Source organism: Canis lupus, chromosome 26 (assembly GCF_011100685.1).
Source record: "Canis lupus familiaris isolate Mischka breed German Shepherd chromosome 26, alternate assembly UU_Cfam_GSD_1.0, whole genome shotgun sequence".
Taxonomy (NCBI): Eukaryota; Metazoa; Chordata; class Mammalia; order Carnivora; family Canidae; genus Canis; species Canis lupus.
Window position 1 is genome coordinate 23450043 of NC_049247.1, and position 19663 is coordinate 23469705.

Sequence of the window (19663 nt, forward strand, 5' to 3'; positions counted from 1 at the left end):
CACTGCCTTGATTTGTGCCAGGAATCTTACCACCACTGCTTTTGCAACACCAGTGCAAATGCCAACATAGTTTTAAAAAAAAGGTAAATAATTTCTTTTTTTTTTTTTATTTTTTTTTTTTTATTTTTTTTTTTTATTTATGATAGTCACAGAGAGAGAGAGAGAGAGGCAGAGACAGAGGCAGAGGGAGAAGCAGGCTCCATGCACTGGGAGCCCAATGTGGGATTCGATCCCGGGTCTCCAGGATCGCGCCCTGGGCCAAAGGCAGGCGCCAAACCGCTGCGCCACCCAGGGATCCCTTTTTTTATTTTATTTTTTTTATTTTTTATTTTTTTTTTATTTATGATAGTCACAGAGAGAGAGAGAGAGGCAGAGACAGAGGCAGAGGGAGAAGCAGGCTCCATGCACTGGGAGCCCAATGTGGGATTCGATCCCGGGTCTCCAGGATCGCGCCCTGGGCCAAGGTAAATAATTTCTTATTATTAATTTTGAACCATATAGGTCTCTGAAAGTCTCAGGACTCCCTAGAGACTAGTGAGCCAAACTTTGAGGACCACTGCTCTATGCTGAATTGTTGAGCTGACCTACCCCAGCTATCAGAGGTACAGTGTGGTCACTGGAAAATCCCTGGAGATGTTGAATCATATAAACATTGAGTTCAATTGTAATTTCTAGTTGACCCTAGGCAAGTGGTTCCTCAAAATTTGAGCCGCTCCCCCCCCCCAGTTACTCCTCTCTGCTGAGTGAGGAGGCCAAGAAGATGCTGGGGTTACAAGAGTTTGGGGATAATCTACACAACAGCTCACTGAAGGGGAAGTGACTTTTATCATTAAGCAGCAGGATCTAGCATTGGAAAGGCTGCATTTGGGACTAGAGGGACTCCTACCTTTCAGGGGCCCTGGGTGACCTTAGGAAGCCTTTATCAATCAACCTTTCCATCTGTCTTAGGCTATTTCAAAAGAGTCCCTGAACAGCTGGAAGAATATTTTCAGCTTTGAAGATAGCAGGGGGGAAAGGAGGCTGAAAGGGTATCAGGAGGAGGGGAGGATGGTCAGGCTGTCAGGCAGGTAGACAGGGATGCCTCACATGAGAAACAAGGCAGTGAGAAACCCTCACTGAGTCTGGATTGGTTTTCTCTCTCTTTTCTGGACTCACTGCACAAAGTTTAAGGCTTTGTCTTCAGCCAAAGCCCAAGAGGGATCCCAGCCACTGGTTTGGTTTTTCAGAGGTTACCAACATTTTTCAAACTCATTACAAAACCCTTACATACCTCTGTGAGGTGAGCAGAATAGTGATTAGGCCCCCACAGGGCCAATGAGGAAACTGAGGCATAGAAAAGGGAATAAAGAATGAGTATGTGGTAGCGCCAAGATTCAAATCTTTCTTTAGACCCAAACCAGTTTTCTTTCCATTGTTTTTCTTTTTCAGCCCTTCTCCTTGAAGTGAGTTCTCAAGGCCACTTGGCAGTTATCTCTTATTTAAAGAAAATTTACTAAGGTCGGCTTAAGGATAAGCAGGTGGGCAGCAGTGGGTTATCATGTATAGATGAAGTTTAAAAGCATGCTCTTGGGGCCACCTGGGTGGTTCAGTGGTTGAGCACCTGCCTTTGGCTCCCATGGTGATCCCAGGGTCCTAGGATCAGGACCCCACAGGGAGCCTGCTTCTCCCTCTGCCTATGTCTTTGCCTCTCTTCCTCTGTCTCTCATGAGTAAATAAATAAAATCTTAAAAAAAAAAATAAAAGCATGCTCTTGGAATCAAATTGTCTGGGTTCAAATTCTGACCTTTATACCACCTCTTGTGTAAAATCGGGTAGAGTAACAATTCCTGCTCATAGAGTTAAGATTACATTAGATATACATGTAAAGCTCTCACATACTGTCAGCACATCCTAAGATTCAATCCACCTTAGCTATTATGAGAAGAGACACAAATAGTTACGTCATGGGCACAGAGAAACTCCTTCTACCTCCTATGTACTAGTTGAGGACTCAGTTTAAAATACCTTAACTCCTCCCCTCCCATACTTGAACCCAAGTTAAAAGGCAAATAAGGGTGAATTTATTTTTATTTATTTATTTATTTATTTAGCGGAAAAATTAATCTAACAGGCACCTCTTTCACAGATTGCAGGGGAGCTTTCGCATTGGCTGAATCTTTGCCCCTTGCCAGCTCATTGGAAGCTAGCCAGCCTGTGGCAGGCTGTCCTGGAGTCTGGTGCTAGCTTCAGTCCAATCAGAGGCCACTCAACTATGGGAACCAATCCCTCAGCCTTTGCTCGAGCAGAGGCTGGGGTAGCAGAACAAGTGGCTAGAGGGGACAAACCTGATGGGAGCTTTATTTTATCAGACAATAGGAGAAACAGGTGGGAAACTTGTGTTTTTTTGTTTGTTGGTCATTCATCTATTCTATGTACTTACTGTTTCCTCTCTCATTCGGTATAGGCTACAATCCTATAATGAAAAGGGGGAAATCAGGACAGTAAAATATAAATAAAAGTAGAAAGTTGAGGTGGGAGAGAAAACCATGCTTCTTAATATGCGCACCTGAAGGCCCAACAGTAGGCTACCACTGAGCTTTAGATTTAGCCTTGGGCTTTTGGGAAGCCAAGGTGAAAAGATACACAATTAGCTGCATAACACGAAGTAATTATCAGAAAGAAAGCATACCTGATTCTGTGGGAGTACAGCAAAGTCTTTCCTAACTTTCAACTCTAATGTAACTTTTTATTTGGGATTCTATTTCAGGTGACAATGCATGAAGTGGGCAGTACAGTCCAATGGCTGACAGCATAATTTTTGTTGTCACTTGGGTTTGAGTTTGAATTTTGATTTAGTGCATTGTAATCTGGGCTGCAGTTTCTTAATTTGAAAAGTGGAGATAATAGTATCTGCCTATTAAAGCCGTGAAGATTCAATTAGAGGAATTGTGTAACTAAATATTAGCTGTTAATCAAGAAATTTGAGGGTAGCCAGGGTGGCTCAGTCAGTTATCTGCCATCTGCTGAGGTCACGATGATCTCAGGGTCCTAGGATCCAGTCCCATCTGGGCTCCCTGTTCAGCAGGGAGTCTGCTTCTCCTCTGCCCTTCCCTCCTGCTCTCTCTCTCTCAAATAAATAAAATCTTAAAAAACCAAATTTGTCCACTACTCACCATGCACAGTTCCGGGTGCTGGGGATAAAGTGATGAACAAAACATGAATTTTATCTTAAAGTAGCTTTTACGTTGTAATGGAATAGAAAGACGATAAACATGAAAGATGGATAAATAATTGCAGGGAGTACTGTGGAAAAAAAAAAAACCACACACAACAAATAAACAGATTTCATTTGACTGGGTCTCTTAGCCATTTTCCAGAAAAGTAAAGGGTATAATGTTGAAATGCAACTCTGAAGAGGTTAATCTGTTAGGGCCTAAAATAATTCCATTCTGGTTTGTAGAATTCGTCTGCAGGCTATTGTGGATAGGATACAATTTTTGTTTCAGTGTTTGAAAACTCAAGTTCTTCAGCCGAAGCAGTTTGAAATTGTATTCCGAGAGCCTCGAGCTCACCATACCTCTATGTGTTATATTAGATTAGTTTCATGCTCACCATAAGTATTTTACTGGTTGTGTGAGGCTTTGTCTTGCCCAGGGCTATAGGGAAGGGAAAAGTTGCCTCCCCCTGATCTTAGGACCGCCGTTGGTTTTCTCGGCCCACTTCCCACCCAGCGCCGAATCCCTTCTCCACCTGAGCTGGGGCCAGCCTTTCCCGCGGAGGGCGTTCAGCCGCCGCGCGGCCCCGCCCACCAGCTGGGGCGTGGCCGTCGGCCCGGCCCCGCCTCTGCCCCGCCAGCGCCTGCCTGCCCGCCTGCCTCCTGCTCCGCGACCGCGGACTGAGGGCCCGAGCGTGCGCGCGCGCTCCCGCTCGCGGCCCGGCTCGGCGTCGGGGGCGCGCTCTGTGTGGCCGCTGCCGCCATGTTGTTGTGGTTGTGAGAAGGCGGCGGTGGCAGCGGAGGAGCAGCCGGACGAGACGCTCCAGCGGCTCAGGCGCTGCCCCCCGCCGGCCCTGGCTGGGAGCCTAGTGGGGTGGCGGAGGAGGCCGTGCCGTGGCGAGCCTCGCCATGTCCTGCCGCCCGGTAAGAACGTCCCCCCCTCCTCCCGGGGTGAGGAGGGGCCGGAGGAGGGGCCGGCCTCGGCCGCGGCGCAGCGGCTGTCACCCTCTGAGGAGGAGGCGGCCCGCGGGGGGCTGGGGACGGCGTGGCCTGGGGAAGGGTGTCCTGGGCGGCGGCCGCGGCCGCCAGGGGGAGGCGTGGGGAGTGGGAGCGCAGCGGCTGGGCTCGGCCCCGACCCTCGGCGCGGGGGAGGCGGGGTCCCGGGCGGCCATCCCGGGGACCTGGCAGGGATGGGCCCGTGGGGAGAGGGGTGTGAAGTGCCGCCCCTGGAGCGTCCGGAGAAGTGCCCGCGCACCCCGGGAGGTGAGTGAGCACCCCCCCCGCCCCTCGCTCCCGACCGGGTCTGTGGCGAGAGGCCGGAGGTCGGGGGCCAGCAGAGCCTCCGGGGCGAGCGGTGCGGGCCCGGGACTTGTGGGAAGGAGGAGTGGCCGACTCTGCAGCAGGGCATCCTCCTGACCTGGTAGTACTTGGGTGGGAAGGATGGTTCCGAGGCGGTTAAGAGCAGGGGACGCTGGTCAAACAGCTCCGCGAAAAAGGATTTCCTAGGTGGAAATTGTGCCGCTTAGGACCCCTGCGATAATTTTGTTGCTTGTACTTTGGGCTGGAAAACTTACCTCGAAAAAATGGGGTCAATTTTATGGGCACTTTAATAAACTTCTTTGGGGCCTGATAATCTCGTTTGAGTTTTGTACTTGATGTTCAGTTAGCTGTTGATGTTCAAGTGTCTTCTCCAGTCAGAGGCCTAAATTTTCGACTGATTTAATATCTTGACACCCGCTTTGTTTATCTGACAGAGTCTAATTTTTCACAACGAAAAAAATGTGTGCACTCTTGTAGTTGAGGTTCAACTTCTTTTCTCACAGTGTGGACAGTGATGCTATCGAAGGCTTGGGTTGAATTACACGAGATGATTTTTTATGTAAGACGTTTGTGATTTGTACCTGGAGAGGTGACCGGGACTTTCTCCTTTTTAGATTAAAGGCTGTTTCTGTAGAGCCAGAAGCATGGTCTGTGTTATTTTTGCTGGAAGACACAAGTAAGGTGGTTGGTGACACGCAAAAAGTCTTCCCTTCTAGGGTCTTTGACTTGAGTGGGTGGAAGAGCTTACAGAGTGATACAGTTTTGTGTAAGCCCAGTGTAGTATACTAAACTGAATTTGGAGAGTTCTAGGATTTTAGATTGGCTGCCTATGAAGGCCTCTTTCAGCTCTAATTACTTAACTCCCTCATTTTCAGGTGACCCAGAGCAGTTCAAGTGACCAGCAGAGTGGTGCAGCCCCATTTGTAGTTAATAGCAAGTCATAGGAGAACCCATGTTTCTCAACTTGTAGGCCAAGTTCTTTAATTCAGTGGTTACCTAAATACAGTCATGAGAAATAGTATGGACTGCCTTAAATGCTGATTCCTGAGCTTCATGTAGAAGGATCTGGTGAATTAAAATCTCTAAGGGTGGGGCCTGGGAATCCATTCTTACGAAGTTCCCTGAATGATTCTGGTCAGCCAGGTCTGTGAACCTGTGAAAGTCAGCTTTAGGTCACCCTTGGTATTCCATAAGGTTCCCATTAATTATGACTTCTGAGAATGCTTTTAATTCTTTATAGAGCTTTAAGAATTTGAGAGGTAGAGAAGAAGGGGAAGCCTGAGAAATTTAAAACTGAAAATTGAGCATCTCTTAGAAAATAATGGATTTAGGTAGAGGAATTAGATTTGTTGTTAGAAGTTATTTGTGCAAGTCTTTGGGAACACATTTGATAAAATTAGATGCTGCTTGACTGGACGTATACCTAGAGATATATAAGAGGATCTAGAGGAAAGAAAAAGAGAGGGAGAGGCAAAAAGTCTACTTCTGGCTCACAAAGGGGTCCATGGTAGGTGCTTCATATCAACATTATGCTTGCTCCTAAACCATCTGACTCAGATTTCTAGTAAAAGTGAGGGTAGGGTGGGTGGGTTAGCAGTCATTTGAAATGAGGGTTGTGCACCAGGAAGGTTATTGTGGATTGTGAAAAGTTCTTGAAATTTGCCCCAGGCCATGAGGAGTGGTAAAGTCAGTTTTTAAATCTGTTGTAGTTCTGGTTAACACCTTCTGTGGTAAAGTGGAATGGTGAATTACCCAAGAAATACTCATGTTGCACCGGGAGTGTGGTAAGGTTTGTTGCAAGTTTAGAAGAATTGGCAGAAAATATTATAGTTATGTAGAGTAGTGAAGGAGTTTGGTAAATACCCTGTCAAACCATGAAGTAGTATTTTAGAAAAATGTATCCAGTTGTCCAGTTTGAGAGCCAGAGGCTGTTTTGTTTTCTTGGATCTCCAGTTTTCTTGGTATCTCCAGTGTCTAGCACAGTTTCCACAGCATATACTGTGCTCTCAGGTATTTTTTGAGCAAATGGGTAGTATTGAGTTGTGAAGAAAAATGTGGTTGATAACTTTATTAAAAATTATTAATAAAAGATATTATAGAAGTTATTAAAAGCTACTTTAGGGGGTGCCTGGGTGGCTCAATTGGTTGAGCGTCTGACTTTGGCTCAGGTCATGATCTCATGGTCCTGGGATCAGCTCCACATAGGGCTCCCTACTCAGGAGGGAGTCTGCTTGTTCCCCTGTCCCTCTCTCTGCTTATGCTCGCATGCATGTGCATACCCTCTCTCTCAAATCAAATCTTAAAATAAAAAAGCTACTTGATACCTCGCATTGGCTTAAAGACCCCGGTAGTTTAGAAGTTTGGGATTCCTTCAAGAGGTTCTGTATTCCTAGGGGCTCTTGGTTGGCTTAGTTGGTAGAGTATGTGACTCTTGATCTCAAGGTTGTAAGTTTGAGCTCCATGTTCGATATAGAGATTATTTAAAAATAAAATCTTTACAAAATAGAGGCTTTTCTCCTACCCCCCCCCCCCCCACTGTCATTGTAAACTATCTCCCAGTTTTTGGGTCTTGAATGTGTCTTTTTTTGGGTGTAGTGGACCTTTTTAGTGACTTTTTGTTAGATGCAGACATGTTTAGAATGATGGGAAACTGTCAATTGGCAGGGATTCTGTGTTAATTTATTTTTTATTTTTTATTTTTTTAAAGATTTTATTTATTTATTCATGATAGTCACACACAGAGAGACAGAGAGGCAGAGACACAGGCAGAGGGAGAAGCAGGCTCCATGCAGGGAGCCCGACGTGGGACTCGATCCCGGGTCTCCAGGATCGCGCCCCGGGCCAAAGGCAGGCGCCAAACCGCTGCGCCACCCAGGGATCCCGGATTCTGTGTTAATTGACTATGTCACTGCTGTTAGGAATGTTTCTTCTCTGGACCTGTTTTCTGATGTATAAAATTAAAGGCCTGTACTTGTTGAACTCAGGTTTCTTCAGCCTGATTCTGCATGTCTTTTTTTTTTTTTTTTTTTTTTAAGAAATATATTTTTATTTTTTTAAAGTAAGCTCTATACTCAACATGGGGCTGAACTCCCAGTCCCAAGATCAAAAGTCACGTGCTCTACTGACAGAGCCAGCCAGACGCCCCTCTGCAAATCTTCAACAATTTGTAATTATGTTATTCAGTATTCATCTTATGTAGGTAGATGCACCTTTTTAATTAAAAAAAGCCCTGAAGGGATGCCTGGGTGGCTCAGCGGTTGAAGGTCTGCCTTAGGCTCAGGGCGTGATCCCAGAGTCCTGGGATCTAGGATCAAGTTGCATGTTGGGCTCTATGCATGGAGCCTATTTCTCCCTCTGCCCATGTGTCGGCCGTCTCTCTCTGTCTCTCATAAGTAAATAAATAAAATCTTAAAAAGAAAAAAAAAAAAGCCCTGAACATTTTTGGGTTCTACTCGTAGCTTATAGATTTTAGACATTGTCCAAAAGTGCTCTGGAAATTGAGTGCATGTTGCAAGTATTATGCAGAAACACATGCTTACACTGTTGTAATTCACTTAGTGTTGAAATCAAATGAATTTCACATAAGGAACTTCATAATTTAGTGTGAAGCCACAAGATTAAGAATGGTTTAGGGAAGTTTGTGTAATTTATGTGCCTAGTTGTTTCTTACAGACCACCCAATTCTGTAATTTTTTTTTTTAATTCATGAGAGACACAGAGAGAGAGGCAGAGACACAGGCAGAGGGAGACGCAGGCTCCATGCAGGGAGCCTGACCTGGGACTCGATCCTGGGTCTCTAGGATCATGCCCTGGGCTGAAGGTGGCACTAAACAGCTGAGCCACCCAGGCTGCCCCCAATTCTGTAATTTTCTATGGTGAATTTATAGTAATTTTATAATCAGTGAAACATTCACTTAAGACATAGTATGAGATCAAATCCATACTGGGTTGAACTAGAATTCCTAATAATTTTAGAGGCTACCAAAATTAACATTGCTGTTTTTTAATTTTTATTTTGATACCAATATTGATAGAATGCTTTAATTTTAATTTTTTAAAATATTTTATTTATTTATTCACGAGAGACAGAGAGAGAGAGAGAGAGAGAGGCAGAGACATAGTCAGAGAGAGAAGCAGGATCCATGTAGGGAACCTGACGTGGGACTCGATCCGGGGTCTCCAGGATCACGCCCTGGGCTGAAGGCCGCTCTAGACGGCTAAACCACCCAGGCTACCCTCATTTTCATTTTTTTATCTAGAAACTAAAATATATATTTAAAAAATATATTTTAGTTTCTATATTTAAATTTTATATTTATATATAAAATGTATGTTTATTAGGTAAAATCTACACTGAATGTGAGTTTACTTGGTGTAAACTCATGATCCTAGGTATTTTTTTAAAAGATTTATTTATTTATTTATGATAGACATAGAGAGAGAGGCAGAGACACAGGAGGAGGGAGAAGCAGGCTCCATGTTGGGAGCCCGACGCCAGACTTGATCCTGGGACTCCAGGATCGCGCCCTGGGCCAAAGGCAGGCGCTAAACCGCTGAGCCACCCAGGGATCCCAAGATCCTAGGTATTGAGTGGCATGCTATACTGACTGAGCCAGCCAGGTGTCCCTCATACCTAGAAACTTAATATCAACATCATGTTCATATTTATCTCAGATGTTCAAAATGAAAATTGTAGCATGAGAATGGGTAGACAGGGAAGTCCTGGGTTCAAGCTTAAGTTGTGTTCCTTGTTAGTTGTGTTATTTCTGGCAAGCCACATAATCCTTCTGAGCTTCAATTCTCTCATTAATAAAAGGAAGAATAACTATTTTTATTTCAGTTTGTCAGGGTGGCTCAAATGGAATGGTATGTATGAAAAGCAATCTAAAATGTAAGAATATGACTGTATTAGAATCCTATTTTATTTTCTTAGAAGAGTTGGCTTGTGGAGCAGTGGTAAACCTACTTCATGTTGTCAAGTGCAGAATTTACTAATGTCACTAATAAGGCAACAAAAAAGATTACTACTTCCATACTCCGTCTGGAGAAACCTTTCAGCACTTACATCCTGTCTGCCAATAGGAATAGTCACAGGGGCACCCGGCTGGGTCAGCAGAAGAGCGTGAAACTCTTAATCTTGGGGCAGTGAATTTGGGCCCCACGTTGGGTGCAGAGAGTACTTAAATATTAAAAAACAACAACAAGGAGTTGTCACAATGCAGCAGGAACTTCAGAGAGGTGTCAGGGATGTCTCACATTTTGCACTTGAAATAGATTTGCTAGATTTTACCCATTTTATCATGTTGGAGTGGTGGTAGAAGGTGGAATGTGGTGGAAGGAGGTTAGTACATTATGTGTGAAGTTTAGGGCTAAGTTTTCTAAATGCCAAGTGGCAACATCATAGGGCAAAGTTAACAGTGTGGTGATTTTAAAACATTAAAAGAGATAAATAATATCAGTATATTGCAAATGGTAAAAGTATTGATTTGAGAAGTCTCTTTTATATGCTTATGTACTGGGTTATAACATAAAATATATATTTTTTCTTGCGTTGTAAAACTTTGAAGTAATTGATTAGGGATATGATATCTGGGCTTTGCAGTTAGGATGACTAAGATAGTAAGGTATAAAACGAAAAACTACAAGGAAATTGTGAAGTTGGGTTAAATTAAAGTTATTTCTGTTAAGGGTAAAATACCTCATTGCTCTGTTATAAATTGTTGATTTGATGAACCAAGGTAAGAGATAATTTTTTTTTAACTTTTTAAAAAATATTTAATTTATTTATTTATGAGAGACACACAGAGAGAGGCAGAGACACAGGCAGAGGGAGAAAGCAGACTCCCTGAGGGGAGCCCCTTGTGGGACTCGATCCCAGGACTCTGGGATCACGACCTGAGCCGAAGATGCTCAATCGCTGAACCACCCAGGCATCCCAGCAAGACATAAATATGCTAATATTCTTAAGCACTTTTTTCCCTTAAATGGACTACTTGGTAGCTACAGGGGTATTGTCTTGGTGCTCACTACTTGAAAACCCCAACTTGGATTTGTCCAGGCCTGAATCTGTTTTGTGCCGATTTGTGTCTTCACACAGTACTTAGAATGATTATTCTCTGGGTTCTGAGTTTACTTCTTCAGTAGCTAATGCTTTTAATTTTTTTCTTTTAAGATTTTATTTTGAAGTAATCTCTACACCTAATGTGGGGCTTGAACTCACAACCTGGAGATCAAGAGTTGCATGCTTTACTGACTGAGCCAGCCAGGCACCCCAGTAGCTAATGCCTTTATGGAGCTTAGTTCCAGAAGAGAACTATATAAACTCATTTAGTTCTTTAAATTATTCATTGATAAGCTGGCAAACTATAAGGAATTATTGGTATATTGATAAATCCTAACATATTTGGCAAGAATTGGTATAAAAATAAAATGGCTAATTTAAAATTAAGGTAATTGTTTTTTTTTTTTTTTTGTTCTATACCTATCATTTCTCTAGAAGATAAATCTAATTGTAAATTATGTAGACTGACTCCATAAATCACATGGGGCAAAGTAGTGCTTATAAAGAAGTTCCTGAAGTACTACAGGGCAATAAGAAAGAATTTTAACTTAGTCTGATTTTTAATTTCAAAATGAAATTGTTATTTCTTTTTTTTTTTTATAAACCTTTTTTTTTTTTTTTTTTATGATAGTCACAGACAGAGAGAGAGAGGCAGAGACACAGGCAGAGGGAGAAGCAGGCTCCATGCACCGGGAGCCCGATGGGATTCGATTCTGGGTCTCCAGGATCGCGCCCTGGGCCAAAGGCAGGCGCCAAACCGCTGCGCCACCCAGGGATCCCGAAATTGTTATTTCTGATTGTGAAAGCTACAAGTACATACTCTGTGTGTGTGTGTGTGTGTGTGTGTGTGTGTGTGAACCCTACAAAAAACAAGATTGAGATTACTCAGCAGAATAGAGATAACGCATGGTCCTACTTAGATGTGATTTTTGGTATTATCCTTTTTTCTTATATATTATCTACCAAATACTTCAAAAAGAACAACTTTCCATGTCAAATTGATGTACCGTTAATGGTTATTTAGTGTTGTGATGTGGATACGTAATTTACAACAATTCTCTATTAATTGACATTTTCAATTTTTCTCTTAAAACAGTGCTGTCCTGAACTCCTTTGGACTTTTTAAAGATTTTATTTTTTCATTCATGAGAGACAGAGAGGCAGAGACATAGGCAGAGGGAGAAGCTCCCTGTGGAGAGCCTGCTGGAGAACTTGATCTCAGGACCCCGGGATCACGACCTTGAGCCAAAGGCAGATGCTCAACCACTGAGCCACCCAGGCATCCAGAGTTTTAAATTTGAACATACTCAAGATATCCTGTAGAAGAAATGTCTATTTTAAAGTCTCTCCAACAGGGGTGCCTGGGTAGCGCATTCCATTGAGTGTTGAACTCTTGGTTTGGGCTCAGGTCATCATCTCAGGATGGTGAGATCCAGCCCCGCATCTGGCTCTGTGCTTGGCTCTGGGTCTGTTTGAGATTCTCTTTCCCTCTCCCTGCCCCTTGATATTTGTGCTCTCTCTCATGTGTTTTCTGTCTCTCTCTAAAATGGATAAATAAATCTTTAGGGACGCCTGGGTGGCTCAGTGGTTGAGCGTTTGCCTTCGGCGCAGGTTGTGATCCCAGAGTTCTCAGAATTTAGTTCCACATCTGGCTCCCTGCAAGGAGCCTGCTTCTCCCTCTGCCTATATATCTCTGTGTCTTTCATGAATAAATAAGTAAAATCTTTAAAAATAAAAGCACTTGAGTGGCTCAGTCTGTTAAGTGTCTGCCTTTGGCTCAGATCATGATCTCAGGGTCCTGAGATCCAGCCCTATAGCAGGCTCCCTGCTCAGTGGGGAGTTGGCCTCTCCCTCTGTCCCTCCCTCTGCTCATTATTGCTCGCTATCTAAAAAAAATAAATCTTAAAAAAAAAAGTCCCACAAACAACATATTAGTGTTCAGGTCTGCATGGTCTTGCTAGTGATTTATTATTTTTTGTTGATGGGACTTTAAAATAATTTGGGAATAGTTTTCCTTTTTTCAGCATCAGGTCTTAGCTTCTACAGTTTAACTGGAAGTGGCGGTAAAAATGAGAGTGCGGTGATAATACATTAAGCTAGTGGTTTCTAAAATTTTTGATCATCTCAGTGGTAAAAAAGTTTTAGCATTAATCCTCACTCTTAAATATTTAATTTACAAACAATATAGTAACTAGTTATTATGTACCTTATATAAACAAAGAAATTTAACAAGGATAAGAATTAAAAATAAAGTTCAAATAGTTTTCTTCTTTACCCCATTGGAGCATTTTGAGTGCTTCCTGAGGTATATTTTACTTTGGATATCTCTGCTTTAGACTTGTAAGATTTAATGTTGGGCCATTATTTATAATTATTTTGGGGCATTTCCCCTGGTTCTGTAAATGGTCCAGTCTAGTTGGATTATGATGGTCTATAAAGTGTGCCATGCTTTTGGGAGTCCTATCTGCAAAAAGGCAAACATATAAACCTTGTTCAAAGTGTCAGTTTGATACCGTTTGTTATCATTGAGGTGGCTGAATTTGAAAAGGAAAAAATTATGGGATAGGAAACAGTCTGTTTCTCTTAGAAACTATGTAAGTAATCTATTTCTCCTAAAATAGAGATTTCTCTGTTCTTGCTTAGATATGATACTGTGTAGAATATATTTTAATAAGTCTGTGCTTTATGGAAAGTGGTTTGGTTATAACATCCCTGCTTTCTAAGAGCCTGGAGACTAAGGGAAGGGATGAATAATTGCTACTTACTTTCCTTTGCTTGCAGAGTACCACAATTAACCTGTCATTCTAACTCCATTTGGAAGAGCCTGAATCTCTAACTTTTAAAAAATGCTTTATTGGGCTGAAACTTTCCATGATGAATCTTAGATTAAAAAGTAACTTTTTAAATTAAGTTTGAATACATTGCTTTTGATTTATTCCTGCCCCCACCCCTCACCGTAAATTATGAAATCAGGAAATGGTGCTTTTTGTATTAGAAAGATGGGTCTCTTTCTCTTCCCATCCTGGGGAACTTAATTTCAGTTATTTCATATGGTTCATTGTCAGAGACAGATAATACTGAGGTCTTCGAGATTATGAAAGATCTATTTGTGATTATTATTTTTGTCAGTTAAATGAGATAATTTATGTTGAAGGTGGTTGCTGTGTACAGTGTTTTCTTTTTACCTTACATAGCATGATTTATAATGTGATTTTACGTATATCTTCTTAAACCCTCAAGGATTTGAGAGCATATTTTTTTCTTAAGATTTAATTATTTATTCATGAGAGACACACAGAGGCAGAGACACAGGCAGAGAGAGAAGCAAGCTCCATGCAGGGAGCCCGATGTGGGACTCGATCCTGGGTCTCCAGGATTAATGCTCTGGGCTGAAGGCAGATGCCTAGCCAGTGAGCCACGCAGGCATCCCTTGAGAGCATAATTTAATGAGTGGTGTGATTTCTGTTCTTTTGAGGCTACATGTCTAGTGTTAGATACCATATTTAGAGAGGTGCCTAAGCCCTGCAGAAGGTAGGTACTGATGGCTGTTCTCCCTTACTTCCCAGCACTTATGTACTACCTGGTACAGAGTAAGGTATCAATATCCCTGGACTGTTTAAAACTCTTACATATTTATTTAAGCATATAATAAATAAGTTATAGTGTTGTAAAACTAATAGTTACATTTTTTCTGTAGTTACATTGTTCTTTCATCTGATGTGCACAGAGAATATTTTTTGTGGGAGAGATCATTAATTTTACATCAGCCTTTCAGATTTAAAAAAAATTTTTTTTTCATGCTTTCAGTTATTTTACCTTCTCCTAAGGGTAATTTTAAGGAAACAAACAAAAAATCAGTCTTGATTTAATTCCTTTTACTACATATGTTTCTCCTACTGCCAAGATAGGTGTGTGTGTGTGTGTGTGTGTGTGAGAGAGAGAGAGAGAGATGTAGTAGGCTGCTACTACTTAAGAAGGAAACATTAGTTTTTGGGTATACAATGGTTCTTGAAATACAGACTCTGGTTGCCATGGGGTGAATGAAAAGGAGCACGTAAGAGTTCTCTCATTTGTCTCCTTCTCTCCAGTTCCATGTGTACATACATGGTTTTGCCTTAGAAAACACTGAGGAAAATTAGTCTTCAAAAGAACTAGTATTGTTCTTTTTCTGCTGTACTTAAAATCCTGTTTAGTAAGTGAACTAATAGACTTTTATGAAAGAGACCCTAGAAAGACAGGAATAGAAATATTAATAATGATTGATTTCTGGCTGGTGGAATAGTGTAACTTTTCTGCTTCGTATTCTTCTGTAGTTTTCCAATTTTGTATGAGCATGCATTACTCTTATTAGGAAAAATTGCTATTTTAGAGTACATTTTGATGTCTTTAGTTTTCATTGGGTGTCTTAGGAGCGTTTAAGTCATAGTCATCACTGGATAGTTAAGTGGCTCCCGTTCTAAGCAGAGTGGCAGTTGTAGGAAGTGGTAGGGGAGAAATGGTGCAAGCAAGGTAATTTGAACTTTCTCATTGTAAACTCCACTGAGACTGAGCTTTGATCATATTTAAACACCAGAAGACCTCCATCTAATTTTCTTCTTCCTGATGAGCTGATTGAGAATTATGACTGATGCCTTGAAAAGAAAAATCAGATTCTGTGAACTCTAAACACTTTTTCTCGGCCTGAATTTCCCAATTCTCCTGCTGACTTGCCATGTGGACTTGAGTAAGTTCTATAGCTGTGTGTGTATTTTAAATATCAAGTGGGATTACAGCATTCAGAGGTGATAGGCTTTTATACATGTAATTTGAATTGGAGGATATTTAGATAAAAATTATGACAGTATAGTCTCATTGGGGTTTGGTGTTAAATTACGGCTGGGAGTTGAGCCACTGTAATTTATGTACTAATCTGGTGATATTTTAGGAAGATCTATGCAATGTATCTTTTAGAGTTTAAGTGATTAGATAGAGCCTGTCAGTTTGTGGTTTTTTCCCCCCTGCACATTAAATTTTGTATTTCTAGGGTAAGGCATTTGTAATTATCTACCCTTTATATGTATATATTTTAAGAATAAGTTTAAAGTTGAAGAGCAATCAAGGTAATAAATTTAAGTACTATAAGTTTATGGGGATTTTTACTTAGAAGTTTTATAGTAAAGAATATCAAGCTTGTGAAAAGAAAATACCCTATAGAAGTCTACAAAGCCCCTTCTCTTTTCCTAAATTCCATACCATGTTTCCTTTTTTAAAAGTAAAATTTAGATATTTCAAAAATTCAGAAAAATATAGAGAATAATTTAACAAATGTCATGTACTTAATAGATGTTGATTTAGATTTAATATATGTTGACATTGTTAGATTTCCTGAAAGGTACGTTTATGTTTGTTTTTAAAACTTAAATATTATACAACTGGAGTCCCTTTTGCTCTTCTCCTAGATCCTGCTTCCATTACTCAGAGGTTACTTATCTTAGCCCATGCTCTTATGATCTTCCTGTAGATGTACTTACCTTGTAGTATTACGTGTTTCAGATACATGTGGTACATAAGTATATATATATTGCAGTTTGAAAAGCTTGAAATTTATCTGAATCAATATATATGTATTTACTTCATTTGCTTTAATAGTTATATAGTATTTGTTTGTGTGAACAGAAAAATTTGAGTCCCCTATTTATAGATAGTTGTTTTCAAATAATATATAAATTTAAACATTTCCCTCTAATAGGATCAAACTGTACAGGGTGATCTACAATTTGCTTTTTTCCTCACAATAATGGTGTATTACATCTTACCCTATCACAAAATGTGGATATACCCATTTTTAAGGACTGTATAGTTAAAATTTTTTTCTTTTTAAGTTTAAGTAATCTCTGTACCCAGTATGGGGCTCAAGGTTATGACCCTAAGATCAAGAGTCAAATGCTGCACCAACTGAGCCAGCCCCCTATGTGTTTTTTTTTTTTTAAACTTGAGAGACACTACACTTATTCTAGTCCCTTACTAATTGGCATCTAGGGATTTTTTTTTTTTTTTTGGCCTTTTCTATGATCCTCAAAAGTGCTGTCTATAATGGATAGTTTTCTACTTTATACTTTTGAACAATGGTAGGATTACTTCTACCGAAACAGTTCCGCATGGGATGCCTGAGTGGCTCAGTGGTTGAGCATCTGCCTTTGGCTCAGGTCGTGATCCTGGGATCGAGTCCCCCATAAGGCTCCCTGCTCCTCTGCCTTTCTCTCTGTGTCTCTCATGAATACATAAATAAAATCTTAAAAAAAAAAAAAAAAGTTCTGCAAAATGAACTCTTGGGGAATAGAATTTCATGAATTATAGATGCTTTTATATTAAAGCTAAACCAATATGTAGTATTTGTAACTTTCTTATTCCTGGTCTGTTCATTTAGGTTTGTTCAAAATGGGTGTTATGTATGAGATCCTAAGATGGATAGTTTCCTAATATATAAACTTTTCTTTTTTTTAATTTTCTTTTTTTTTTTATTTATGATAGACACACACACAGAGAGAGAGAGAGAGAGAGAGAGGCAGAGACACAGGCAGAGGGAGAAGCAGGCTCCATGCACCGGGAGCCCGATGTGGGATTCGATCCCGGGTCTCCAGGATCGCCCCCTGGGCCAAAGGCAGGCGCCAAACCGCTGCGCCACCCAGGGATCCCCCATATATAAACTTTTAAAAAAAAATTTTATTTGACAGAATGAGAAAGAGAGAACACGCGCACACAAGCATGTGGAGCGGCAGGCAGAGGGAGAGAGAGAAGCAGGCTCCTTGTTGAGCAGAGAGCCTGATATAGGGCTCTATCCCAGGACCCTGGGATCATGACCTGAGCTGAAGGTATATGTTTCACTGACTGAGCCACCCAGGCACTCTTAGTATCCTAATAGAGAAACGAATATATTGGCATGGTAGAGGGGAGCCTGGCCAGCTCAATATGTAGAGTATGCGACTCTTGATCTCAGAGTTGTGAGTTCAAATCATATATGGGGCATAGAGCCTACTTAAAAAATTGTAAAGTAGACTTGAGGAAGAGTCACAGCTTTATATAAGTAAGGCACATAAATCAATGTTTGGGGAATGGTTTTGGTTTTGTAAGCTAGGACAGAATAGAAGATAGAGGATTCAAAGACAAGTTTCTAAAGTATGTTGGCTACAGATTGTTGAAATCAAATCATTAAGGTGTTTGAATATTCTTTTACTCCAAGCCCTTTTGGGCTTTTGAGATCAAAGGCAATTTTGAGAAAGATGTGTCTGGTGGTAGTTGAATAATTGGGAGCAGGAGAAGATTGGAAAATAGTGAAGAATCTGTACTGTACACACAGTTAGTTAATAAGGACCTGAATTAAGGTGGTGGCCAGGTGGTAATTCAGGTGGCTAGATTAAGGTAGAAGATTGCTAGTTGACACCATAAAGGAAGTAGAAAAACATTTGTGAACTAGTTGAATTGGAGGTAAGCAGCAGTGATTCAAGGTTGATGGGTTTTGGGCCTTGGTGAATAGTGATAGTACAGAAATGTGGAATTGGGAGGAGGAGCTGGTTTTGGAAAAGGACTAAAATGAAATCTTCCACACATTTAACATTGAGGTCAGGGGATATACAGGTAAAAATGTCCTGCAGGAGCTTGGAGATAGAGAATTTAAGCTGGTAAGAAAGGTAGGTAGGCTCATCTGGATGAGATCTTGAATCTAGAAGAGCCAGAGATTAAATATCACATTTGGGGGGGTATGAGAAGAAAAAATGAAAACTGTTAAAATTAGGTTAATGAGGCATAGTGGAAGCAGAGGAGAAGAGAGGATTTCCAAATTAAGTGATAATCAGTTAAGTTTCAGTGAAATGAGGGAAGATAAAGGCTGAGGAAATAATTGGATATGGTGATCCATGCTAATCATTGATTATCATTTTCTTAGATTAATTTTAGCATAGTAAAGGGCTAGAGATGAGTGAGAGATGAGATTGCATATATAGAACAAGTGATGATGGTCATTAGAACTTCCTCTGATGATCCTTCTGACGTTCGATATCTGCACTGTCCAGTACATAATGAGCATTCGAAATTTGGCTAGTTTGACCAAGGAACTAAATTAAAAAAAAATTAAGTTAATTTAAATTTCCTTTTTTAAACTGAAGTATAGTTGACAAATTAGATAGCCATAAATGGCTAGTGGCTGTCATGTTGATAGCACAGATTATGAACTCAGTGAAACAGATGTAGATTAAGCAGTAGGAAGAGATCTCAGGATAAAACAGATACATTTAGTTATCTAAACATTTTGTTGCAGTGCTATCAAAACAGTGTCAGAATTAGACATTCTAGTACAAACCAGATTTTTACATTTTAATTTTTTGTGTTCAGTGTTGGTAATAATTGATAACTCTTTTCAATGTATAAAAGCGACATTAAAGAATGTAATTTTAAGATCGTTATGACCTGAAATCTCTTCAGGATTTTTTTTCCTGTCTTAAAAAAAGTTGCAGTTCAAATTTTACTGGTCAAAGAATAATGTTTATTGAGACATTTTGGGTCTCTGTTATCTCCAACTAAAAGTAACTGAAAATGTCTATCTTAGAAATTTCATTGGGGACTTTAACTATATAGAGCAAATTGATGGTTGATAACCCCCTGATAGAGGTGGTGGGTGGGGGAATAGATGAAATAGGTGGTGGGTTTTAAAGAGTGCACTTGAAATAAAAACTTAATTCAGTTTTCAAGCAAAAAAAAAAAAAATAGAAATCTCGTTGGGTAAAGAAGGAATACCACTTATACTTGACTTTAATTTTCTTATTTTTTAAAGATTTTATTATTCATGAGAGACACAGAGACCTAGGCAGAGGAGAAGCAGGCTCCCTGCAGGGTGCCTAATGCAAGACTTAATCCCAGGACCCAAGGGATCACAACCTGGGCCAAAGGCGGACGCTCAACCAGTGAGCCACACAGATGCCCCTATACTTGACTGAGCCACCCAGGCACCCTTTACCTTTTTCAGTTATGGTATAAAACACACAGAGGAGTGAACAAACAAGTGTATAGCTTAATGGATTTTTAAAATGAATTAAAATGTTTAAAATGAATTTAAA

General features: G+C 40.6%; 1 protein-coding gene across 15 annotated transcripts in view; it reads left to right on the forward strand.

The window, feature by feature from the left end:
- The first annotated feature begins 3917 nt into the window (after positions 1-3917).
- Positions 3918-19663, forward strand: part of MTMR3 (myotubularin related protein 3) — a 141186-nt gene continuing 125440 nt past the window's right edge. For 7 of the 15 annotated variants that reach the window (XM_038575610.1, XM_038575608.1, XM_038575607.1 and 4 more), the window contains exon 1: positions 3919-4117. The gene's annotated coding sequence lies outside the window, so the exon portion shown is untranslated. Of the gene's footprint in view, positions 4118-4319; positions 4457-19663 lie in introns of those variants that run through there. The other 8 variants (XM_038575614.1, XM_038575612.1, XM_038575613.1 and 5 more) reach the window with 4 other exon arrangements.